The 27,793-nt window shown below is 32.8% G+C and overlaps 1 protein-coding gene across 1 annotated transcript in view; it reads right to left on the bottom strand.

Annotated features, from left to right (window-relative positions):
- br (broad-complex core protein) overlaps positions 1–21,377 on the bottom strand; it is a 145,128-nt gene extending 123,751 nt beyond the window's left edge. Inside the window, exons 1-2 of the mRNA XM_089636794.1 lie at positions 21,355–21,377; positions 20,730–21,013 (exon numbers count right to left, since the gene is read on the bottom strand). The gene's annotated coding sequence lies outside the window, so the exon portion shown is untranslated. The remainder of the gene's footprint in view (positions 1–20,729; positions 21,014–21,354) is intronic.
- Between the last annotated feature and the right edge of the window lie 6,416 nt (positions 21,378–27,793).

Raw genomic sequence — 27,793 nt, 5'->3', positions numbered from 1 at the left:
TGTTGCGAGGCTGGAGAGTGTAGAGAGGGGAATAAGATGGGGAATGGTAAGAGGAAGGTTGGAAAGTACCTACCTGATTATTCAGATCTGTTCACAGAACACGACTAGAGACATTTCAAGTAACATTTCGATTCTAAATGGTGGTCTTTTGCGAGTACCAGGGCGAAACTGATTAATTTTTTTTTGTTTGAAATCCAAATAGTTCCGATAACGAAACGATACAAAAAATACAATCTTGCAGTGTTTGATGAAACTTTGCAAAGGAAAACAGAAGTATGCACGGGGAAAACTAACTAAAATTTCTTAAAATCTCCTAAAATTTTTCGTATGCCCATCAAAAATGGGACCACAGGAGTTTAACGAAAAAAATTAGAGATTTCTTAAAAAATTATCAGTAGAGCACGAATGTGTTACGGTGATGTGAATGCTAATGTGTATTGCTGTTTTTTAAAATGATTTTAATAAAACAGCAATACTATTTTTTCGCGGTTTGATATTTTAAGTGACGAAATTAATCAGTTTCTCAAAACAATTTAATAATTTCAAAAGTGCGTCATGCTAACTACTAACATACCTGGTATAATTATACCCCAACGTAAATTAAATTATTTATTTATTTATTAACAGACAAAATAGTATAAAGCTGTACTAATTAGCAGTTTTCACATTTTTATGAATAATTCAGACTAAGATATTATGAGTTTTAAATTGGCACCGCTGTGCCGCGGTTGAACGACCTCCAATAGAAACCTAAATGCATCTACCTGCAAGAACAAAAATAAAATAAAACCGCACTACGGGCAAGAAGGTATCGGATGAGCCACTTGCACGATGATTCAATTTTTTTGTTTGTTTGTTTTGAAAAGATTTCTAAGGCATTTAGTATTTTTACAACGGTTTCAATTTCATTTAAAGTTTTGAAAATACCTACTACGTTAAAAAAATATTAAAAAGGCTTACAAGGGAACTAAAGTGTCCGCAAAGATGAAACATTCTTTATTAAAAGTAATAGTGTTTTTTGTGGAAGTCAAAAATTTTGCTCACATTTATGAAATTACATAACTGAAATTTAATAACATTTTTAAATGAAGGTTTACCCTTACTTTTAGGGTGCATAATCGTAGAAATAGATAAAAAAAATATAAGAAAATTTTATTAAAATTTTGTTAGAAACAACATGCACTCTTTAAAGATGGTCAGTTTAATTGAATGTTTTATAGCGTCAATGACAACCCACAAATAAAATAAATTATTACGTATTTTTTTTTGACAATATGTCCACAAATGTCAATGATGATCTCAAAAATGATTTCAAAAAATGTTAAAAAAATTACGTAAAAAATTATTTTCTGACTCATTTAAAAACAAAAAAAAACTAAAATTAATCACTTTCCATGCGTCCGTCACGAGCTTTAAACACGTACCGTCTTACTAAATAGAATCTTACATGACCGTCAAACATTGGTGTGATAAAGCCGGTCTCGGGTCTGGTTTAAGACCGTTTTAACCAAACAAGCGCCATGCTAATCAGTCAAATTTTTCACGTTTTTTTCAGTAAAGCTGGTATTGTTTAAAATATGTAGCATTTCAATATTTTCTAATAAGGCAAAAGTAATCTACGTGATTTTTTTAGCGATTTAATAATGCATGCAAGCGGCTCATTGCAGCCTTTGTCCATTTTTTGGAATAAATGCACGAAAATCCACCACCGGATCCACGCTCCGTGATTTTCGACTAAACACGAAGTTAGTGCATCTTGCTGCCGCTGCATACTGATAGACAATCCGACTAAAATGCATTCATCGCTTTTCGTGGGCAGCAAGTAATCAGTTACGCTAGGCTTTTGTTGGTGCTGTTTGCTTTTTTGCTTTATTTTGCCAAATAAAACGTTTTTTAGGCGGACAGACGCTGTTGCTATGGAAATTATTGTAGAGCATATTTGCTAATTTTTACAAAATAATTTAATTGTATCGTAATCCCCCCCGCATACTCAATTTCTACCGATTTATAACAAATTCCGGGTTAACTCTTTAAGTTTTTAAGTTCCAAAACAAAAAGTTGTTTTTGAAGATAATATTTATAAATTTGCTAAACGAAATTAAATTAAACGAAAATAATTAAAAGCAAATTTTATTTTGTTATTTCATATGTTCACTTTAATATGCCACTGCTCAAATTCAAACGTGGAATCATGTCAATAATTTAAACTATTCAATGCCCATACATACAGACACACACACACACACACACACACACACACACACACACACACACCCTAACACTCACACTTACATAACACACGTCACACACACACACACACACACACACACACACACACACACACCTATAAACTACACAAGTCACCTGGTAATTAAGGAATAAACATACCACTTAGCAGACATTACAAGGAAACATATATTGTTTAATCTCTGTAAATCATGTACTGTTTGTTTTTATGATATAAAATAAAATAAATAAAAATATAGGCACGAAAAAATTCACAGTTTATCTTTAAATGCAACTTATAGTATGTCGAGAGATTTTTCTCTATTGCAAACGAGTCTTGTTTTATTAAATTTTTAACAATTTTCGCTTAATTATTATCATTTTTTTATAACATTTTTAACATTAACGCGCTCCTTCTAACATTCGTATTTACATATCTCCCTTTTAAACCATCTTTGAACGCTTACTACGGGGCCTTAACGGTTATGCACCAATATGTTGGGGGGAATATCACAAATTTGAGGTAAATGTAAGTATAAAAGTCATGGGGGCAGTGTTACTATTTTGTGACATACGTAAAAATATCGATGCTAAACTATCTGTAAATGTCGTTGAAAATATCGATGGTCGATACAGAATCGTTAAGCAGTTGTTGATTGCCATGTTCTGATAGACAGAAGTCCTTGCTTATAAAAGTTTTTTTCTAATTTTCTCTCGTATAGTATAAATCAAAACAAAATTTAATATCTACACTAAACTGAATACCTACTTACTTAATTATAAACCATATATGTTAAATGTGAAAAAAAATTCAAATAATAAATTGTACAATTATTTTCGGCAGGTAGGAACCATAATATTGAAAAAAAATCGAATAAGAAAGTCCAAATAAACACGACGTTAAATATTTAAAAAAAATCTTAACCAAACCACTAAGACGTCTGTCAGCTTGAAATAGAAACTGAACGTATAAACAAATTTATACACAGGCGAATTACAAAACGGTCGAGTTAAAACAGGAAGTCGCTACGCTCAGTCAAATAAATAATACAAGTAGGTACTAAACAGGATGTATGGACAAAATATCTATCAATAATGTAGTTTTGGTTATTGGCGTAGGCATGTAAAACATTTTCTCTTCTTAAACTCCTGTGAAAATCTGGGCAAAAAAGGTGGTAATAATATTATTCTACAAACATATCCCAAAAATATCTAGCCCAGACGAAAAATTCGAAAAACATGAGTTTCCTTTCTTGTTAGCTATCTCACGGATCACGGAACCTTAGTGTAAACTAACAAATAGGGCCTTCGGGCCTCCCACACCTGTTGCGTTGCGAGTTAGCCTTCCCTCGGCCCTTCGCATGATGGATCGAGGTCCCTTTAAGGAGTCCCATTACTTCCAAGTCACTGGTCGACCCTAAAATCAGTTCACCACATGAATATGACGCGCCCCAGACAGAAAGGCTTTTGTTTTCTGTTGCTCACTAGTCCGCTGAAACGGAATGATGCTGATTTATTATGATTTATGGGCCGTGAATTTTGTATTTTGTGCTTAATCAATATTGATTACCTCGTCCATATTTTCAGCTCGTAATTAAAAAAAATGGAAAAATTAAAACGAAAATTGCACGGCAGTGATATAATATATTTTTTTGTGAAAATTCGTTTCACATGGCACCTTTGAGGAAAAGTGTTTTTTGCCCATAATTAATTGACAGCGAAGTCCTGTTTTAAATTGACTATTTAGAATTTCATCTGTCTTTAAAATTGTTTATTACGTTCCGGTTCCGGTTCAACATGGTAGCCGTTTTAATGATTTAATAAAGATTATTTTTGCTAATGTGAAATCATCGTGTTTATTAATTAATTCGATACGTACTTAAGTATCTAATTGCAAATCTTGTGATTTCAGATGAAATTTTGGTTTTGATTTAAAATAAGACAAAACTAGACACCAAAAACAGACAATGTTATAATAAACATTTTCAAGTATTTTTTCTCCAGTAACAGGCCTCATTTGAAGTGAAACGTGCTATAATATGACGTCACAATGGTTGTAAATCTCTTCACAATACTCCGCAATGGCGCTGCGGTCGGGTTCGGATGACGTCAGTGTCTTTTTGTTTTTGATCAATATTCATTTACCCAATTATTATATTTGTTCTTCATTGACTTTCCGATTTTCTTTAACCTCAAATGAAGAGGATGCCATAGTTCTCTTCGAAAAAAAAACATGGCCATTGAAAATATCTGCATTTCTGGATCAATGACCTTGTCAACCTTTTTTAAATTAACATTGCAACAAAACAATCTGTCTTCGGAGAATGCATTATTTATCTAAAGGTATTCGTAAAAAAATCATCGTACATCGAACTTCCAGTACATTTTTTTTAATAAGCGGCTTAGTCATTACTGCATGATTAGAGCTGCATAACGTTTCAACTCCCGCCTGGATCAAAATGCATTAACTCATAATTTTTCAGGACATTTCTAAAAATAAACCGTTTGCACTTTGCTGCACTTTGGTGCATTAAGTTATGTTTGTATGAAAATGACGGAGTTGAGGATGAAATAATAAATTAAGGTGGTTTACCTCAATTATTTCTTTTGAGGAGAGGACAAAGCAAGATGACACATGAATCGCTGTTGCAGTGAAAATCTGTCTGGAGTTTCTCTTTTCATGAACTTAACCTAATTTTTGTATACACTAGCAGACACACACACACACACACATACATACACTGGAATCTTTGTCATCTTCGGGGATGCTGTGTGGAGGGTCTTTTCCAGGAAAGGTAGGCGAGCGGTGGGTAGGAATCTGGGGTCAGTCTGCTCAGAAGTGACGGACTATGAATCTATCTCTTCCACTGGTGTGCAAGACGATGGGTCAAGAGAGTCCTGCCGGAGAGTTCAAATGGTCTCCCTCAATCAGTCTTTCCCGATCCGGCCCGCAATAAGTGGGCAGACGCATCCACCACCAAGACCTTGAAAAACCTCACCCCATGAAACCGGACACCCCTGCTAAGTGAACGTATTGAACCACTTAGGGGTGACCTACGGTAGGGGTGTTGGTTGTCCAAAGCCGCCTTCTTAATACAAAACAATATGTATAAGTCTTTAGCCATGTTTGGTGACCAGATCTGAATAGTCAAGTACATGCCCATCTTCCTTTTAGCCATCCCTTTCTCCTGCTTACTATCTTCAGACCTACTATGTACCTTACTTTTGATGCCATAATCTCTCTGACTCCTGGCGGTTGGGAGCTGTTGGGACTCTAATGCTGCATTCACAAAATATTTTGTATTTTTCATAATTCGAGAAATTTCTTGAAATAATCTGTTATTATTCCTGATTCAATAGTTTGAGTCAGCAAGAATTCCAACTTCCAAATTATGTTTTCTATTTGGATCCATAACAATGTAAATCCATTAAGGCGATGCCATACGTAGTAATGCAAAATCATGTGTTTTTGGTTTGAAAATTTGGTCGCTTAGATATGTTTCAGATGCTTTAATTAAATACTGCGAGTAGAATACATCTTGGCCTTTGAAATAATCGAGTATTTTTTAGATAAGCCCAGAATAAAATAATGTAAAGGACTATGAAAAGTGCTTTAAAGTTCAAAATCTCCTACTTACGAACCCATTTTCGGTTATGATTTTATTGTATAGTGTGGAAAATTAAGTTATTTATAAAATTATCGAAAAAAAAATTTAATATTTATGCCTGAACATCCACAAAATAAAATAAAAGGCACTTTTTGGCCATGTTTTTTTCTTGCATAAATCAAAACTGGCGGATGGTGATAAGCGGGAATTTAAACCTTATCGCCATCTACGTAAGGGTTGTTATTGATAACGGCTCAATTTAAAATATTACACGACGTAGTGCATCGCCTTAAATATATATCAAAGCATTGAAGTTATCAATAAATCCTCGTAAATGTTTCAATCCTAAATAACTTAATGATTTTAACAGTATTTCAATAATTATCCAATTAAAATTCAAGTCACTATAAATATGTGACCAACTCTATTCAAATGGCGTTAAATGTCTGTGTAAAAAGACAATAGACGGGACTTAATTAATTCATAGATATCCTTGTTTACATTTCTGTGGTCAGAACGGATCCTAAACAATCATAGACAAATTTGTATTCAAAGTAGAAATATTCTAATTCGAAGAATTATTCGGTGTCCCTAAACGCAGTTCATGATATTTGGATTAGTAATGAATTTAAATGACTGTACAAGGAAAATTCATGTATGATATTTAGTGTGAGCAATTATTCTATGTCCATAAAGGAAATGGTTTGAATAACTAGATTTTTTTTTTTTTTTAAAAAGAAAGACAAACATTCCCGGGTTACGACTAACCCAACAATGTTTGAAAATCTCCTACTACCATCACAGAAAGCCGAAAATTTTGCTTGTGTTGTGATGGAGGACTTAGCCAGCAGAGGAATCGAATACGCGACGCTCGGGTGAGACTCAAGCGCTATGCCCACTCAACCACTGACCGGTCATACCTGATATTATCATACAAAGATCATTTAGGCACCTAATTTATTAATAAGTACCATCTCCCCGGGAACCACTTCTATGATACTGCAATATTTCTATGATTAAGTTCTAATATCAAGAATTTTAACTTTCCATTTATTTTACCAGGTTCTTTTATCACTTTGAACTTTTGGCAATCGCCATTTTGTTTGTATCTGACTGTTGATCGTTGTTACGAGGCGCATTGTAGCTTGTCACTTTGGTTGGATAGGGTTGTAACTTCGCTTTACCTAGTTCTGAGGTTTCAACGTTTGTAAAGACGATTTCTCATAACCTATTAAACAATTTCAGATTTCGAGGTTCAATATTGTGTATAAAGTATTTTGGTTTAACATATTCTAAAGAAAAATATTTAAAAAGTACGTGGCCCTAATGGGAATGGCATTAGGAAAAGTTAGACCTAATGCAATTAATTTATATGCCCTAGCTGGTTGAATATGTTCTATTATCTTATTTAAATAATTTAAAATATGTAAATTTAAAATAATTTACACAATATTAAAGCTCAAAATCAGAAATTGGTGAATAGATTACGAGAAATCGTCTTTGCCAACTTTGTCACCTCATGTTTCAGAATAAGGTAAAGTGATGTTAGAACCCTGTTCAAACAAAGTAACATGATATCGTCTTGGTAAAATATCACTATTACACATTTCAATCACTAAATCTGAATAGCCGGGGTACTTTCCAACCCCCTCCCCCCCTTCACCATTCTCCTTCCACACACATAATACCACTTTGCCACAATACCACCGGCTGCGGATAGGTGAGACATTTTTAAAGTTAGGCAAGGTTAAAAATAACCACGAAGAAATAGAATTCTTTTTCTTTCGCAAGTGACTATATTTACATAACACTGTTTTATGGTGCGTTTAGCAGCGGAAATGACTGAGGACGTGTTTACTTTCAATTGAATATTTTTCCTTTTGGCTTGGAGACGGTCTGCATAGCTTCCGTAAGTACTCGGGTCATAGGCCCATTGTGCCATATCAAGGCGAGATATTGGCACCACAGATGAATAAGTCTTTATTTATCCTGTGCACCAGTACTATCAACTCTCAAAAACGACCCTTTTGTCTCCTGCATTGTGCTGTTAATGGATAGTCCTACTCCTAGCTCCATCAGTGAGTTTTTTAACCAAATTAAATATTTTCGTGGCTCATTTGTGGTTTGGACATTACACTTCACTTTAGTTGTCTATGGTACCTACCTGTGTATATTCTCAAAATATCTGTCTAATCTATGGTACCTACCTGTGTATATGCTCAAAATCTCTGTCTCATCTATGGTACCTGTGTATATTCTCAAAATCTCTGTCTCATCTATGATACCCACCTGTGTATATGCTCAAAATCTCTGTCTCATCTATGGTACTTACCTGTGTATATTCTCAAAATCTCTGTCTCATCTGTGGTACCTACCTGTGTATATTCTCGAAATCTCTGTCTCATCTATGGTACTTACCTGTGTATATTCTCAAAATCTCTGTCTCATCTGTGGTACCAACCTGTGTATATTCTCAAAATCTCTGTCTCATCTATAGTACCTGCCTGTGTATATTCTCAAAATGTAATTAGACAGTAGAGGCCGACATGACACTTAAATAAACAAAAAAAGGTATTTTTTTAAAGCCATTACGTAGAAAATACCATACTTGATGAAGTGACATTATAAAGCTTATCCTTGACTAATCTAGTAGATCTTATACTCTAAGATAAAAGAAACGTGCAAGGTCGACACTGCGTGCACGAACATTGTAGTGTTTCTACTTATCAACATTAAATCACCAATAATTTAAATCAACAAAATGACAAAAATATATCGTTTCCAGTTGATATTAGTGGTTCAATACTTTCTAGTATTTGTAAGTGAGACAGTGTGTACATGTGTGTGTTAAACTATCCAATCGCTAGACATCGTGTTTTGTTAGAGGCCAAACATTTCAGCATGAATGCATTCATTTTCACCTCGCGAAGCTAAACGCAGTGTACAAATGTGCAACAATGTCATGCATATAAAATGCACTGGGTGACATGAAAAAATAGCTTTTCATCACTTGACTGTGGAGGATGCAGCATTGAGACGTATGAAAAGTATCGTCAAGATATTATAGGATGAAAAAGTTATATTAACCATAATTAATCCAGGCGCAATTTTATACTATTTTCATTATCATCGCACAAGATATATGATTTCACAGAAATAAAAATTAGTTAAAAATTTATCACCTTTCTTAAAAAAAAAAACAAAAATGGAAGCATTAAAAAAATGCCATACGTGTACTAAACGCATAGAAAATTTTTCCCAACTATTACAGAACTTTAATATGGTACCTACCCTAATACATCTGCATCTTTTGTCTCAATGTTGTTAAGTTAGCTTTTTTTACATAGGTAATAGAATATTATTATAGTATTTTTAGAATAGTTATAGAGATTTCTTTAGAAGTTCATTGAAATATACATTTTTTGCATTTAAATTTGACATAACGTACCTACTAGACTAGTACCTAGACTAACTCCACTAACGTTGTTGAGAGACCTGACTCGACAGTTACATTAAAAAAACATTTTCAATAGTTCTTTCATCAAAGCACATAACAAACACATCCTTGCATTCAGCACGTGAGCTGTACTCTGTCAAATATATTGGCCAAACGAGTTCCATGCGATCAAACTAATAAGACATAAGGAAAGCATGTGCAGTGCATGCTAAATTCACCTATATTGTGCTTCTTTGCAATAAATGAATTAGTTGAATGAATCCTATTCACCAAATTTTGTTGGATTAATATTATTTGCTAAGATAGTTTTCCTGAGGTCATAAATATAAAAAAAACTTCCTAGCCATTACCTACCGCAGGAGTAAGCAGATATGATTAAATGACACACATAAAATTCAAAATTAAAAAAAATAGTTATTGCATAAAAATATAGAGTACTAAGGGTATAGCTTATAGGTTACATCCTATTTCTTCCAGCTAACACAAAAAATACACATTATATTACATAACCCAACAATTACATGTTAACAAATTTATGCAAATAATAAAAAAAACAGAGGTATTTAATTTATGTAAGGTATTCATTAAAGGTGTAGTTGAGTTTTGTTTAAAAGAAATGTTTTTAGTGATGATTTAAATTTAAGTATGTCGGTTATTTGTTTGATGCTACGTGGAAGGTTGTTATATACTTTAATGGCCATGTAGTGTGGTCCTTTTTAAAATATGGTTTTGTTTGCTTTTGGGATTAATAAGTTTTCTGTGAACCTTGTAGCGTGTTTATGTGTTGAGTTTTTTTGCGGGAACTTTTCTGGAGATGATCGAACTACCAGGCATAACTCCATTATATATATATGTCCGTCACTGTCAGAAGATTGAGATTTTTAAAAATTGGTCTACATGAATCCCGGTGATCAGAGTTTTTAATTTTTCGTAGGCACCTCTTTTGGATGATAAAAACATCTTTGGCGTTTACTGAGTTTCCCAACATATTCTTGGCAATTCACAATCATGTGTTTTTGATATTTTTATTGTGTTTTCCTTACCTTAATTCGATTTCTTTATATATACACATTTTTTTTATTTTTTTTAAAAGAAAGACAAACATTTCCGGGTTACGAATAACTTGACAATATTTGAAAATCTCCTACTACCACTACAGTAAGCTGAACATGTTGCTTGTGTTGTGATGGAGGACTTAGCCAGCCGAGGAATTGAACACACTACGCCTGAGTGGGACCCAAGCGCGATGTCAACTCGGCCACCGACCGGTCGAATCCACTTGCACTTCACATTTTCTTTTTTCCATTCGTTTGCCCAACACGTCCAAGCCATTTAAGCGTCTTCTTCTGAATCTTTTTCGTTATGCTTACACTAGTCTATTATTATTATCGGAAACATAATTCGTAAAAAGTTGTTACATTGTTTTACCACACTTTCTAGAAGTAGAAATACCAAAAACAATAATATACTCGAATATTTTCTATTTCTGAGGAATATGATAATGTTTCAAAGTGATTATTATTTTTTTGATAAATTAATGTTTAAAAAAAAAAAAAAATAATAATAATTAATATTTGACAAGTCCAAGTATTTCACCTAAAAAATGTATACAATTTGTATCAACGCCATCTAGTGAGAGATTTAGCACTTACAATGCCTTTCTCATATAAAAATAAAGTTGGTTGTTCTCAGGTGAAAAAATGTAAAAAGCAGTAATTGTTGAATGAAACACTAGCATATATTGAATATTTTCTCGGGTAAGAAATAAGCCCCCATAGCTCAGTGGTCAGAGCTTTCGACCGGAAATCGAATGGACACGGGTTCGAGTCCCGTTGGCGTCATGTATTTTTTATCAGGAGATTTTTTCAATGTGGATGAGTGTTTCAGGCGAACAATTATTGCTTATAAAAATAATTTTCAAAGTGATGTTATTCACTAACAAAGTAACACAGAGTTTAATGCTTAAATAAAATAATACGGAGTATTTAAACTTTCTCGTTCTAATTCTGAGCCTACAGTATAAAAAAAATCTTCAGACGATGAATAATATTTTTTTTACGTAATATTTTTTTAAACATCATATTGAAGTGTTTTAAAGTATGTAGGTAGTTTAGTTTTATATAATTTAATGCACTTAATAAAAATAATGAAATCTATTGTACCAGTGACACACATAAATGCAAGTGGTGGACCTTCGCAGTAATATAAACCTCGCTACGTCGTAATGAGGCACAAAGGACGTTGCAAAATGAAAAATGCATCTGAAGTGCAATTGCTCAGTAAAGGTCAACTTTATTTGAATATTTTTGAACAGTATAAACAGCGATGTATTGTATGGATAAATTTCAGTAAAACGTTTTTATGATTTTGAAAAACTACCTGCTCTGCATTTCCCGGCAGGGTTAGGCGGATAAAATTGAACACGATTTTTTTACTCAACTGCTCACAGTTATTAGGAGCCAGTGGGACTTCGGCATCCTCAATTTGGTTATCTTGTGAGACTGAAGAGCAATGGTCAAGGAAATGTGATAATGACTTGGAAGCACCCGTTTCTTCAGATTTGGTCACCAAACTAAAGCCATGTAATTCAACTTTTGGATTATAAATTGTGGTCTTTCACCAGGGTGATACTGATTGTAAGTATCTACCATTCTGGAAACGTGCTAAAGGTATCTGTTTTTTCAAAATTAATGCCACAGTTTTTTTTTATTTTCATTTACAAAAGTCCGACATAAAGTGGAAATATTCAGAAAAAATAACTTTAAAATGATTTGCCTGTACTGGTTTGTTTATTTAGTTAAATGTTTGCATTTGAAAGGCCGGTGCAATGAAACGGTGCCTCCCGCCGTTGCATTGCCGCAAGCCAGTTGCACAACGACCTCCAAATGCAGTGAGAAAATGTAAAAATGCAATAATTGAGGCCATAACCCATTACAACTTTATTATATTGGTGACCCAAAAGAACAGTTGGGAAAAGGTGTAAAGTATCATAATTAACTAACAATTCTGTTATCTACTGTATAAAATGCTTTGAATTCAATATTACAGTATAAGATTTATATTGTTTGATTGAATATTATAGTATAAGTTTCATGTACTTTGATTGATTTTTACGATATGAGATTTATATAGTTTGATTTAATATTACAGTACAAGATTTATATACTTTGATTGAATATTACGGTATAAAATTTACATAGTTTGAATGAATATTACAGTATAAGATTCATGTACTTTGATTGATTATTACGATATAAGATTTATATAGTTTGATTTAATATTACAGTACAAGTTTTATGTACTTTGATTAAATATTACGGTATAAAATTTATATAGTTTGAATGAATATTACAGTATAAGATTCATGTACTTTGATTGAATATTACGATAAAAGATTTATAAAGTTTGAAAGTAAAAGATTTATATAGTTTGATTCAATATTACAGTAGGCATACGATTTATGTACTTTTATTGAATATTAGGTACGGTATAATATTTCCACAGTTTTACTGATTATTGCAGTATAAGATTTACGTTGTTTAATTGAATATTACAAGTTAAAAATGGCTAACTTATTTAATTTGAGTGATTTTGAATTTGCGAAATTCTTCAGATTATCGATTTAAACGATAAAATTGCAATTCTCTAATTTTCAGTACCTAATCACGATGGAATATTGATACCAACTCTGATGTAAGGCAGTGAGGCATGGAATTGGCAGAGAAAGGATGGAAGTAGACTGAACCCTGTATAAATGAGATCTCTGAGACGTACGTATGATAAAATCATAACAGATTGTGTCAAAAATGAGAAGATCAGGAAGAGAGCGAAATGTACAAGATTAAGAAAGGGACGCTTAGAATGTAGAGCGGATGAACGAAAAAAAGAGTTCCAGAACTATGAAGTGAATGGTATGTTATTTTGTTCATATGGTTCCCAGTATGAACAGAATAAGGCAAGAGAATGTATAGGACGATGCATGAATGTTAATGAAGTAAAGAATGTGTACCAAGACAGAGCTGTGTGGCAGTTTATCCTCTCTGACTACCCATTCTGGTTTATAGTATGATGGTTAGTAATTTATAAAAAAAAAAATTTACTCTCATTTTTATGAATATGGACAGTATGTATGAATCACCATAATACAAGATACGTTCGAATTATTTATACGTTCATGCGTTATTATTTATTCTACAATTCATAATAACAACTAAGCAGTGTTCACGAAGACGCGCAATAATTAATTACTAATTTGAATACGACTAATAAATTAGCGAGCACGTCAGTCTACGACACTCCGCTAGATCGCATATCTAATGCAACCAAACCCGATTTCTGAATATTATTAATGTTCACCTCTAGATATGGCAAAACCATCCTGAACTATCAGTAGCTAAAGAGACTCAATGTCAAATGTATCAACAAACATTAATATGTGCTGCATTTAAATTCGTTCTTAGTATTGTGTCATTTGAAAAGACAAAATAACAAAGTTTTTTTTAGCTAGTTTAAATGGCAATTTGTAGAATATTCTTTAAATACTGTGTTTCTAGCTCATAAGGAGGTGAACATTTTCCCTAAACTTTGAAATCCGACAATTTTACATTTTACAAAAAAAATATCACAACTTGATTACACAAAATAATAATCTCCAACAAAATTCAAATTTTCTTTAAAATGCGTCAAGAAAACAGCTCAAGAACAAAAACTTTCAAAATGTGAAATCCTTGGAGACGCACAAAGAAAAGACCAATTGGCATTGTAAAAAAATGACGCATGCACTTTTTTGCGAGCCGAGAAGTGACATGGTAATCTTTTGGAAAATAAAGGACTGTTGCTAAAAAAAACACCCAGAGAGAAATTATTATTGAAACAAGTTTACAATGGCATTTAAACGGTTTCAGCAAAACAACAGAAAAATGGTTTTGGATTCAACAGTATTATGTTTTGTTTTCAAGAGTTTAATTGCCTATTGACCTGCTAAAAGATCACTTGTTCCCAGTCGTGTTTGATTTCTCTGTAAGTTTATTAGGAAACCTATCAATACATTCGTTAAAGGCCTGCAATCCAGTTACTAACCGGATTACGAATAGTTAAAAAGAAACTTAATAAATAAGCAATATTTTAAATCAATTACTTTTTTTTTTGGACGCTTGGGGAGTGTAAGGAGAATATACGATGCAAATGTGAATGGTAGCAGAAGTCGGGGACGTCCGAGGAAGACATGACACGACCAAGTGAATCAAATACTTGAGTCGGGCCATGTCAAGAGTCAGAACAATAGAAGAGTATGTATGAATTGGAATGAGGCACGGAGTGTGTGCCAAGACCGAGTTGTTTGGCGGTCCGTCCTCTCTGTCTACCCCTGCGGGGAAACGGCGTGATGGTTACTTAGTTAGTTACAACTGTTGCAACTGTTATACGGATTTCAATTGACAAACAGGTTTATTTCTTAAATTAACGAAATTTTCGGCCTTAATGAAAAAATCATCTTAAAACAAGAATTAAACGCAATCATACCAACCTTGTGATACTCTAATTTATTTCAAAATAGTGTGCAACAAAAACCACGGTTTTTAACATATTAATATCATTATTCCCACTGCCCAAATAACCTTCTTTGAAACGGTCTTTCTAGCGTATTTAAATTCCCCTTACTGAAATACGGGCCAATCAAATTAGACTTTTATTTGCGACCCGCCCCTTCACATCAAAATTATAATATATAAAGCTAATGTGATTAGTTCATAAATAAACTTAGCGGATGTAAGATTAGAATCCTGGTAAGGGCTTTCGCCTACCTGAAAATAGAATTATTTAGATATAATCCTATAATAGACATTATTGTGTCGATGTTCAAGTAAAGTTAATGTTCGATGTGATTTTAAATATAATAAACAAGACAGAATTGACAATTACAAAGTTAAACAATTTTATTCCACACGTAGATAAATAGAGTACTTTTAAATCAAACGTGAATCTTGTATGAATCCGTTTGGAATATTTTCTTGAAAAGATTAATTTACACGGTAAATTTAATCATTTTTAAATACCCCAAACTAGACAAATGCCCGCATGGAGTCAACAATAATACAAATAATAATATAAAAAACAAAAATAAGATAACAGATTTGGGTGTCTCTGTGTTAATAGGCAAATCCGGAGACATTATGTTGTATAACAGCAGACTCTAAATCAGGAATTGAACCACGTGCTTCCATACAATAGTTTAAGGACTAACAGCCTTACTTATAAACGCAGTGTAAATATTACGCGGCCAGACAGTGAAAAACCTGACTTACTGCCGTGGCGGTTGTTTGGTTAAAATTATCTTAAACCAGGCTCAAGGCCGGCTTTACCAAACCAACGTTGAACGGGCGTGTAAGAATCTAATTAGTAAGACGGTATATCACTATACTCTGTTTACACGTAAACTAGTGAAGACCCGTGACAAATTACGAGACATTATAATTCCAATTTTGAGACATTTGAAATAATACAATATTATGTGCAATTGGAGCAGTGTGCTCTGGGCGTCGACTTGCCAAAGCGCCAAGGATCCACGGATACCAAAGCGTTGATTACTTAACACATAGAACAGCACCCTTTAGGTTTTTACTAGCGCCTGGTCTTGTTTGGCTCAGGGCGGCCCTGTAAGTACTAAGTACCTCATCAATTTGTCACTTTCTTATAATCAGTTCAAAAATTTGTGAATGACACTTAAATTCAAAGCAAATCCGAATTTCAAAGTTAATTGAATCAGAGCTACAGACAGACCCACAAATGACATTAGTATTTTTGATGATGTTTGAAAAGAAAAAAAAACGCAAATATACGATCGATAAAATACAGTTAAAACATTACAGTCAAACTAAAACTGTTCGAATATCAAAAATGTCACATCTTTTGAAAACATAAATATATCAATAAGACCAAATTTTTTATACTATGAACTTGCTGGGAACCGTTACTTTCCTTGTAAATGAACTCACAGTAGGTACCTATTTAGTTGAATGCAAGTATTATGTTTAGCTACCGTGTGCATTCAATAAACTCTACTTTGAAGATAGGTACCAACCGAATTCGGCTGCAGTTTTGGCCGAGTTTGGAGAAAGTTTCCACCTGCATGTAGGTTGGTTGCATGTCACTGTTAGATAAATGCAACGCCACGGCCACTGCAGGCGGGGAGCGGGAGTTATACACTCGGGTCGATTTTGACAAAACCAAAAACAGAAAGCGATATGCTAATTCATTCGAAGGCTAAAGTGCTAGCTGTTTGTACTGTTGGGGATACTGACCCTGACTAAACTGGCGCCACCAACGGAACAGATACTCAAAGTTCTTTGAATAAGCAAATAAAACATAATTTTACCTAAGGGGAAACGTAAAGTCCGTTATAATCTACACGTTCATATGTGGCGTTAATTTAATTATTTTATTAAAATAAACCTTTCGACAAATATTGCATTTGTGATAAAATCTAATATTGTATTTGTATGCCTTACTTGAAAGAATTGAGTTTTTATACGGACAAAACTATTTATTCGTTTTCAAATACCGTATGTACAGGCGCAAACAAACAATTTGTCTTAACATTTTGAAGCATAACTTGCTAAAAGTGTTTTTTCTCCAAGGAATTAAATTAGCGTCATCCATAAACGAGGAGTTTATGAAAAATTTTAAGTTCATTATTAAGATAAATGGTTTTTAAAATAGGTATTATGTAAACTGACATCTACAGCAGCGAAATGATTCGTGTTAGTTTAGCGAATTCTAAGACATACATTATAACCCAACATAACATAAGAATCAATTGAAGATTAAGACCTAAATTAGCTCTTCTGCACTGATACAAATATATTTTTCTAACCATTTCTGTATATTACATATCTAACTATTTATATTTGCTTTTTAATATTATCTACTAAATTCGGTAAGTTCTACGAGGGAGCCCGTGTGTAGCGCGTTTTATAGTAAAATATTTATCACGAGAATGCTGTCGCAGTCAATGGCATTATAAAAACACAAGACATGTTATAGTCATAATAAACAACCAAAAAATGATAAAAACATATTTTGAAAAGTATAGCCATTTCAAAATTATATGTGTGTAGGAATGAAATAACTACACGAACGGCCGCATAAAGTATGTCTACAAGACCTAGTTCAATTAAATCACGCGCGTTGTTTCATTAAAGCACATTCACTATATTGATTCATCTAAATTCACAATTATTGAAGTGTAAAAACTACAGCTCATGATGGAATCGACCTAGCTAGCTGAAAATAGTTGAGTTAATCTAGAAATTACACTCAAAGAAAGCTGTGAACTTTCATAATTGCAGATCTCGCAGTTACGATAATAGTAGTTTTACCACTTGAATATTTATTCTGTGCGAAATGCACATATACGAACTATAATAAAAGAAATATTCCTAATAAGTGTGAATATATAAATGATTTAATTGGTTTAAATTAAAGTAAACAAAACAGTAGCATTATAATTTAAACAATATCCATTTTAAGATCGGACAGTAATATTGGAATTGATTTATTTCGGTGTTTGAATATTCCAGCTGGAAAAAAGATTCTTACGTGCCAGGGTCAATGCTCTTTATAATACTAAATTTAATAGGATTTTTATATTTCTACTATCCTTGTTTAAATCAAACAGCAGTTTGGAAAATTTGTGTGCAGACAACGAATGCAGTTTTAGCTTGCACAATGCGCTAGGGGACATGATAAGAATATTAATAAATGCAATTGATTTTTTTTATATTCCTAAGTGACGGACCCCAAGCGCCTTGTGATTTGGTTTTTAGATTGCCAAGTGTTATGTGTAATTTTCAGAATAATTATTTTTATCCATCATATTCAGCATATAACTTAAATGCAAGCATTTTTTAAAGCACGTTTTCATTAGACGAAACATTTTTGAAGTTATGTTTTTTCCCTCGTGAAAACAGGCAGTATAAATTGCTTCAGACACTTTTAAACTAAATGACGTCACAATAGTTGCCAATATCTCCACAATGCTTTGCAATAGCGCTGCGAGCAGGGTCAAATGACGTCAGATGAGTTTTTATTTGTTGGTTTTAAATATTTTTTATTACCATAACATTTTTAAAATCAGAATCGAATTATGTTGTTTTTTTTTTATCTAAATTTATTTTTTTGTAAACCTATTATGTTCTTTTAGCCATTTGTGGAAATCAATTCTTTATAATACCTGTAAATTGGGGTCATTTGATTAATTAAATTACTTTTCAAAACTCTTATAACTGGAGCAAATTACAGCAAACTTTTGACAATGGTTGCTAATTCGTATGGCCTTTATCATAATGCTTTTTCTGTTAGTTTTATCGCAAGCTAAAGTTTATATTTCCGGCGATACTTGGGGAACCTATTTTAAATCGAATAAAAGCAGAAATAATGTTTCAAGAGAACGAACGCTAAACTGTAAATAATTTAATACATTCCGCAAAACATTGCTTAGTTAAGAAAAACATAATTTATAAATAAATAACACGAAGGACGGATTATTTTTCAGAATTTGAATAGTTCACCAAATTTCAAAGTAAACATTTCTATTCATGTTTTGTGTTTATTTCGTCGTGGGTCGGTTGTTTCATACTTAAATAAAAACCGAACATGAATAGAATTTTCACAGAACTTGAATATTATCTTTAAAATTTAATGAATTGTTCAACTTATGTGTCAACAACCCGTTCTTAAACGACTTTGATTCTTATAAAAATAACAAAAGTAATTATTTTAAAAATTTTTCACTCAATTAATTGACTTGTTAACAAATGTAAAAAAATATACTGGAATCATAAAAATCTGTTTACACAATTTTATACAATTTTTCATGTGTGTAAATTTACATAAAACATTTTTATCAACAACATAATCAAAACATTCCAACAAAACAAATTTGTGTTGTATTTTTAAAATGGACTTGATTTCATTTACGGAATAATAACATGAAACGCGACATAATTTATTTATTTCCTTTAAAATACCAATTAACTGAAAAAATGGTATATTCATTGGCTTGAAGATTTTAAAATTTACGAAACTATTTTATGATTAACTTTAATGCCTCGATAATAAATTGTGACATTATGAAGCGCTGCTAAACAAGAGTTTAATTTGAACTAAATAGAAATTTCAGGAAGTAATTAGATAATATTAGAGAATCATGTCATTTTCATCAAGATATCTTTTTTATGACATGACATAATTTACATAAATACTTTTAAATATACGTAGATCTTATTTTGCCAAATAACTATCATTCAAATAAAAGACAACAGTTATAAAAATCAGAATAATTCGTCATTTCAATGCGACGTCATTTCTTCCAAATCATACTGTAAATTTACAAAATTTTAAAATGATAATTTTACAATTTGAACAACGAAATAACATCATTTAAATTTAAACAAATAGTATAGTAAATTGAAGGATGAATGTATTTTCCAAAGATTAGAGTAGGTACCTCTCAGAGCGACCTGTTGAATAGGTAGGTACCCACGCGGGCGAGACGAACTCCGCAGTTATCGCTCCGTACGCGCCGATAGTACGAGAGCGCCTAGTAAAAGCTTTACTATTATTTCTCTAGTATTATCCGGCGAGCTACGGTCGTGGGTGGTTCGTAGTAGCGTAGAGCGATCATTGCCTTTACTACGGAGTTGAGAAGTTTGCGTGTTTGTGCGCGTTGAAGTATTCTGGGAGATTTTATACGCGTGGATTATTTAAATACATATTTTACTAATTTTGTAATGAAATTTTATAGTGTTTGCGTGGTTTTTGTAAGAATGATAATTTATTATGTAGAATATTATGAATAGATACTAAAATGAAATACGTAATTATATTTATAGCGGACACAATATTTTCAAGAATTTGTGCGTTGTGAATTATTTAAGACTTTATAGTATTTTTTTAATGGAATTATTTTATTTTTATTTTTATTGGAATCGGTTGTACTGAATTTATAATTTATAGTTATACGACACGATAAAATTTGAACGCTTTTTTTGTCAAATAAATGTGAAATTAAAATGCAATGATTAAATAAATGTGTTAAATTATTTACTCATATGTCCTCAAATAAAATAAATTATTTAGCTTTAAGTTTGAAATGGAAACTTCGCAACCATTTCGCATTAAAACAAAAATGTAATTTTATGATTAAAAAAAAAAACATGTGTTTTATTTCTCAATCAAAATACGAAATGTAAGTATTTATATGTGTTAAAATTAAATTGTATTCAAAATGGAATATAAAAAAAAATAATAATTTCTATGAAAATGTTTTTAACATTTTAATCAGTAAATTTTTTTTTAAATACTGAACGAATACCTACGTGATATAATAAATATTGAAAAGAAAGTTTGACAAATAATTAAGAAAAAAAAAATCCACTTACCGAAATTCTGCAAAGGACGAACTTATCACTTCTTATTGAAACCTGCGCACAGTTTTTTTTTGTATATGAATAATGTTTTTTTAAATGAAAAATAAAAATAATATAAAACTTTTCACAATTTGTCCATTTTCAGGTTTAAATATTGCACTGGTATCAGGCTGGCAGCGGTACGAGGAGAAAGTTGGCCCAAACGCAGATTCCTTTCAACCAACATCCGCTTATCTCCTGGCTTTGTCCAAATTTCTATGTGATCATCGTGGCTAAGAGAGATGACGATTCTACCGCTGAAATACAAATTCAAATATTTAAACTACATGACAAATGAATTGAAGACAATTGGAATATTAAAAAAAAAATTATTAGAACAAAAAATTCTTAAAAGTAAAACAAACAATTTTTTTCTATCTATTTAGTTGAAAAGAGCAAAAATGAAGAGAAAGCGTAAAAATATAAATTTGAAATCGCGTAGAAATTTTGGTGGTTTTGTTCTAAATTCAAATTTGAAAGTTTTCTAATTTTAGTATTTGAAATAGGGATGGGATATTTGAAATTGAAAAAGCGCGCCCCCGCCCGTGCGCGCGCATTCGGGGCTAGTCAAAGAGTCGTAGCTAGTCGAAAATCTAACCAGAATGGTGGTCGGCCCGCCTCGTACTGAACGCGCTCGCCTGGCCCGGGCTGCGTTTGCCCAAATATTCTTCAGATCTCGTGTACCTGGCCGTCGTATCTATGTACAGCCGCCCTACTAGCTGCTCTCACTTGCCGCTAAAAAATAATGAAGGATGAAAAAAAACAAGATGGTGGCCGCGAACGGCGCGGAAAGGGCGAGAAGGGGGCGCGGGACCCGAAGAATGGCGAACTAACCCACCACCGAAAACCGAACGGCCATTAAAGTGCATGGTTTAGTCGGCCACTACCGGTGGCGAGCGGCCACAGCTCAAACTGGTCTCGATTCTTTATGCTGGGGGGGTTTGATAATAATTAATAACACTTTCGTTTTGGGGTAGGATTGCCATTATTGTTGTTTTTGGCGTTTATCTGACACAAATCTGACAAATCACCTATCTGATCGCTTGGTTTCAGGTAGACGATTCAGTCACTAAAGGTATCTCTGAAAAGTTAGTAATAGAAAACTAAAGGTTCTCTAAACTAAGGTTTTCCCATCTCAGAACAGACATCGTCTAGTGAACGTCCATTGTATATGCATTCTAATTCAATGTCAATAAACTCCGGGGTTGCCGGAAATGAAACTTTAAAAAGTTCACGGAATTAGTAATAAGTCATATTTTTGCTAACTATGATGAGATTTCACAAGTTTAAAAAAAAAAAAATTTAATAACAATTTAAATGTAGTAAAAAATTTAAAAAAAAACAATGGAAGAGGCGCAAAATTAAACAAATAAAAAATTCTTGATCGATCTTTCGTACATTATACACCTAGTAACGCTTTTGCAAACCTGTTTTCCAACCTAATTAATGAATTTCCAGTCTCTGACTTAATTTCATTTTTGCAATCCTATTTTCCAATACTGGATTATTGCGTACCAATTTTACAGCTTAAGCTATGCTTTTGGCAAATCTTTTTCAACTCAAGTCGTGCGTTTGCACTTTTATTTTCCATCATTATGAAATGCTTGTTTCACAGAATTTGGACAATCCATCGTATTTCGAAGTGAACATTCAAGTTCTGTTATTATTTCGTCATTTTTCCGGTTGTTTCTTACATAGGAGCAGAACTTGAAAAGGACTTTCTCAAATGTTAACTCAGAAGTTTGATTAATTGTTCATTTTCTAAGTGCGAATAATTAGTTAATTCTTGCGATTCAATTTTCTTTTTTTTTCAGCTGTAGCACCTGCGCAGTGTCGTGCGTAGCCAGTTCAAAGTAGTCGTTTCATGGCATACCATAGTACTTGCCAAACTTCGCTGGCACGCATACCATCACAATCCTATTGGTCACACACATACACAGTAGCGTCACGCGTGTGTGTGCGTGCATACAATGCACTCGCCTGCATACACATGTGCACAGGGTAGGCCTGAATTAACGAGTAGGTACTTGTCACTGTCACTTGATTGATTGATCATAAAGAGGAATTAATAATTCGAATTCAGAGGTGTGTAGGCAAGAGTTATGGTATGTTATGTTGGTGCAAGGGAAAATCTGATTAAATAACTACGTATCTACATAAAAACCTGTCTCAAATATATTTTAACCAAAATCAAACGCAGCTGCTACATTTACAGTTTCGAAAAGTTGTTTTTTAAATTATTATTATATATTTACGTGCGTATTTCCTTAACTTGCTCTTTTCTTTATTTTCCCTTAGAACTCCCTTTAGCCATTTGACGATCTCCGTGGTTTAGTGTTTACGTTCCCGGGCTACAAAACCGGAGGTCACCGGTTCAAATCCCAACGTGCGCCTGCAAATTTTATTTGATTAATTATTGTTATATTAATGTTTTTTATGTCAATTTATTAATTCATAAATAATAAAAAGTATATGTGGTAAATAAAGAGTCATGGTCACGTTCTTTCAGTATTTTTCTGGTGAAAGACCAACTTATGGTTTGAAATGAAAAAACCCGTGTTTGGTGATCTGGCTAACCAGGTACTTCCTCTTGACCTATCTCCTTCTTCTCCCTACTACGTTAAGCCTTATAACATACCCTGATTGGAGATACCATAGTCTTTCTAGTCCCAGACGGATGGGAGCTGTTGGGACTCCTGTGGGGTAAAAATCTCAACTTAACTAATTTATGGATGCCTTGTTCCCACTGGTTCCGGTCAGTGGAATTCTTGTGCGGTATTAGCTTTATTACAATTTTTTCATCGAATGAGCAAAAAAATACTAATTTCAGTTCTGTTTCAATTCTACTGTCGAACTATTTTACCATTTTCAAAATTGAAACGGATTTGTCGAGAATTCAGTGATAGTTCATACATTATACAAAATGAGTAAAATTTTGCCAATTCACCGATCTTTTAATTTTCAAAGTTGGAACTGATTAATATCAATCATATCAGATAAGCGATAAACACAATTAAAAAAAAAGAAATGCGTTTTTCTTTTGTTTCAATGTTTGACAGATTGCGTAATTTTTCATGTTTACTAGCATTCGAAGGTTTAATTTCTTCTTTTGAAACGCAATGATTATGATGTAAATATTTTTTTAATAAATACTATCTACTTCCCAAATCCTACAATTATACTATCCCGTGATTTTTGACGAGTCTGTGCTAGTTACTACAAAAAAAGAAGAAAACTGTAATATTTGGTCTCAATAAAGGAAGTGTAAAACATAAGATTACTAAACTGAAAATTCAGGGACACATTGGAGAAAGACTGTACGAGTGCAGTTCCGGACTGAAACCTGTGAGGTTAATATCGCCCTGATGATAGCAAACCTCCCATGAGAGAAAGCAATAAAAAGTTTATTATTATTTCCACGTGAAAACCGCACAAAAGACCCAACTGTCCGAAGCCAGTAAAAAGTACTGTGGCATACTCATACTCAGTTGTGAGACTGACATGAGTGGGAAAAGGAAAGTGATTGAAAGAGGAAGATTTAATATTATCTAGCTATTCAGATATGATAAAAAACACGGATCAAGCCATTTCAAACAACGTTAGAAATAGCTTAATCGTGATCTTTAACCAGGGCAATACTGATAGTATTTACCACTCACTAGGTAGCTACTGTTTTAAAATTTGATTAGTTAGAAGTTTAGGTTAGGTTAGGTTGGATTATGGCCAGGTACATCCAGGCAACTTATATGATAGGAAAGAGCAACAAAATAAATTGCCTATTATTGGAAAAAAAAATTCCATTTTTCGGTGGGTGAACAGACTCGTTTAAAAATCAAATATTTTATTACAGTTTTGTGATATTTATTTTTGACGGCCCTGCAATGGAGTAGTTTGTAACAAATTTGGTGTTCCTTTCAGAGGACCCGAAACAATGGAGGTCCGTGCCGTTAACAATAATGGAAACTGTTTTATTTTTACTTCTACACGTCATAAAATCCGTCACTCCATTCTTCAGTCGGATTCCTGATAACAAGAATTAAGTGTTAACAAAACCGCTGAGAAAATTGAACGCTTGCATTTACAAGTCAGATAAAAAAACATTTACCTCAAAAATGAGCCACAGTTAAAACACATAAATATTTTAATTTTATGTGAATACTAGTAATTGCTACCCGGTTTCGCCATTGTTTCAACACAAATAACGCGGAAAAGATTTATTTTTTTATTTATTTTTATTAATTAAGTAAATATAAACAATTTTTGTACAAATTTAAGGTAGTCCCACAAAGCTGTCATATGGCAGCTTGTCTGTAGGTTCTACCAATTAAAAATTCTACTAAAAACAAGTTATAGATATAGGTAGATACATAAAAAAAATTCAAGGATACATGAAATTTTCATACATTAGCCACAGTTTTACCATTTTAGGGCATAGTCTCTCATTTTTTTCAAATTTAAGATTTTTTTTGATTTCATTAAAAATCACTGGGATTACATATTGAAGAGTACGGCTTCCATATTTATTTAACATTCGAGGAATTTTTAGTCCCTTTCCTACTTTAAATCTTGTGGTATGTTTGTGTACCAGTGGGTGTTTGTATGAGCTTTCCCGAATGTTATCCATAATAATAGTGAACCAAAGGAGACCTTTTATTGTAAGTAGGCTCTCTGATCCATATAGTACTTTAAAGTTATGTCTCTGATTGTAAATATTAGATGTGACAATATTTTTTATTATGGCAGTTTGTAAATTTTGAATATATTTAATGTAAATAATGCTTTCGTGTCCCCAAGTTCGAATTCCGTATCTTAGGATGGATTCGACTATAGAAAAATATAAGAGTTTAAGAGTGCAATGAGGTAAAATAAATTTTAAATTGTAAAAGATACAAGCTAATGATATAATTCATATGCATTCTAGTCTCATTTGTATTTTTTTTGGATCTAGTCGTAGTTCTGTGAACAATTAGAATACCTCACATCCAAAAAGTTGTGTTTCTTCTCTCATTTAATAAAACAAATCAAAAATTTTCTCTGAATCATAAGATTTGTAAGTAGGTTCTTAAATACCTACCGACTTAATTATATACCATGTGCATTAAAACAGAAACGTCATTATCTCAATGACATTATTTTTTGTCGAAAAATGCTCGTGCATTTGTCTTGATAATACATCATGAAGAAATGCGAAAATATTTAGATTTTCGTGAACATGTGTTTCGACATCGTGACAATATATTTGTAATTTACTAAAATTTTATCAAGAAACCTGATAATTTATTCGTAAAGGCTCCCGTTTTAACCGGTATACCGATAATTTGAAAAGATTCTTAATGGTAAGCTTAAAATAATTCATAATATGCACTTTTATAGATGGCGCTAATTTAATATGCACGTTTTGCAAGTTATGCTTTAAAATATTAATATGAATTATTTTTTGTCACCGATAAAATATTGAATTTGTATGCCTTTCTTGAAAGAATTGAGTTTTTATGCGAAAAAAACTATTTATTCATATTGATATTGCGTACGTATTAATTCGTCTTAATATTGTAAAGCATAACTTGCAAAAAGCGAATTTTTAACCTTAATAATTTAGCAATACTATTTTTTCTCGGTGTAGCTATCATAATACTGAAACAAAGCGAATAAGAATCACCAAATAAACACGACGATTTCACTTTTGACAACATTAAGATTTCCTGAACCATTTAAACGGCCACTATCTTCAAACGGAAACGTCAAGTCAAAACTGGACTTCTCTTCGCTCAGTTAATAAGTATTTTTAAGCTTCACAGCTCATGATGGCGTTGGGAAAACTGTGCAAATTTCACGTAGACAGATCGTTATATATGGTTTGATTCTTATCGACATGCTTGTAGTTGATCGTCACACTTTTTCACAATATGGTAAACCTGACAAACCCCATTATTATACATAACTTGAATAATTCATACTGGATTACTGATGATTTTCAATTCGAAAACCTTGAACTCATTGGAACTAATTTCCTTAGTGTATTGACTTAGCCAAAAAGTCAGGTCATTGTATGTTCGGGAATTTTTTCCTTGTTCAGTAACCAATCTCGGTGTCATTCATCTGCGTGTGTGAACGGCCTTCCCTCCCGAATGAAGTCGCTGTCAACAAATTGCACGTTGAACAGTCGTCATAACGTCCGTTAGACCTACTGTACAACGTACAACGACACCATAGACACATACGAGTACAATCAAATGTCGCGCCTTATCGGCGACTAAACTAATGCGATGGCAAAATGCAGCCAAATCATGGAAGATGTACAATGATGAAAATTTTTACGGTTCCATGATAAATCAACACACCTTTAAAAAGTGACATAAAGTCATTAGAAACGATGAAAAAAAAATTAGCCTAACCTAACATAACCTACTTAACCCAGTTAACAAAGTTTTTGTTTCATCACTTTTCATGACTTTATATAACTTTTTAAAGATGTGATGAATTATCATGTTGATGATTTATCCGTTCACCCTTTTTACTGAGCCGTCGTGGTCGAGGGTAAAACTCTCAACTTGCAATCCGGAAGTGCGCAAGTAAATTTTATTTTATTCGTTTGTGTTATTTCACAATTTATTTATTTTTAAAACAAATATCATATTTGCAGAGCGTTCTAGAATGGAAGATACTGCCAGTATCGCTATGGTGTAAGACAAGTGTAAGTTGTTTGAAATGGCTTTATCCCACCTTTATCTTTCCAATCTCCTTTCCCTCCCCACTACTTTCAGCCTCCCAAAATATCCCAATTGGGGATGTCATAGTCTCACCGGCTTCAGACAGATGGAAACTGTTGGCGGTTATACGGAATGGGAGGGAAACAGATACATTTGTCAACTTAGACACTAACCGATCAAAGTTCGAGAAGAGTCTATTTTGAAAAAAGTCTTTATGTAAGTAGAAAGTTCTCATGGTGATATATGACTTCATTGAGTGCATGTGCACGGCGTGGGTGGGTTAAAAAAACATTTTTTTGCTTTTTATTGTCAACTAGCAAACGAGTT

The sequence above is a fragment of the Hesperophylax consimilis genome, chromosome 10 (genome assembly GCF_061612785.1).
Source record: "Hesperophylax consimilis isolate HC1 chromosome 10, BYU_Hcon_1.0, whole genome shotgun sequence".
Lineage (NCBI taxonomy): Eukaryota > Metazoa > Arthropoda > Insecta > Trichoptera > Limnephilidae > Hesperophylax > Hesperophylax consimilis.
Note: the sequence above shows the minus strand (reverse complement) of the source record. Positions and strands in the feature narration are given on the sequence as shown.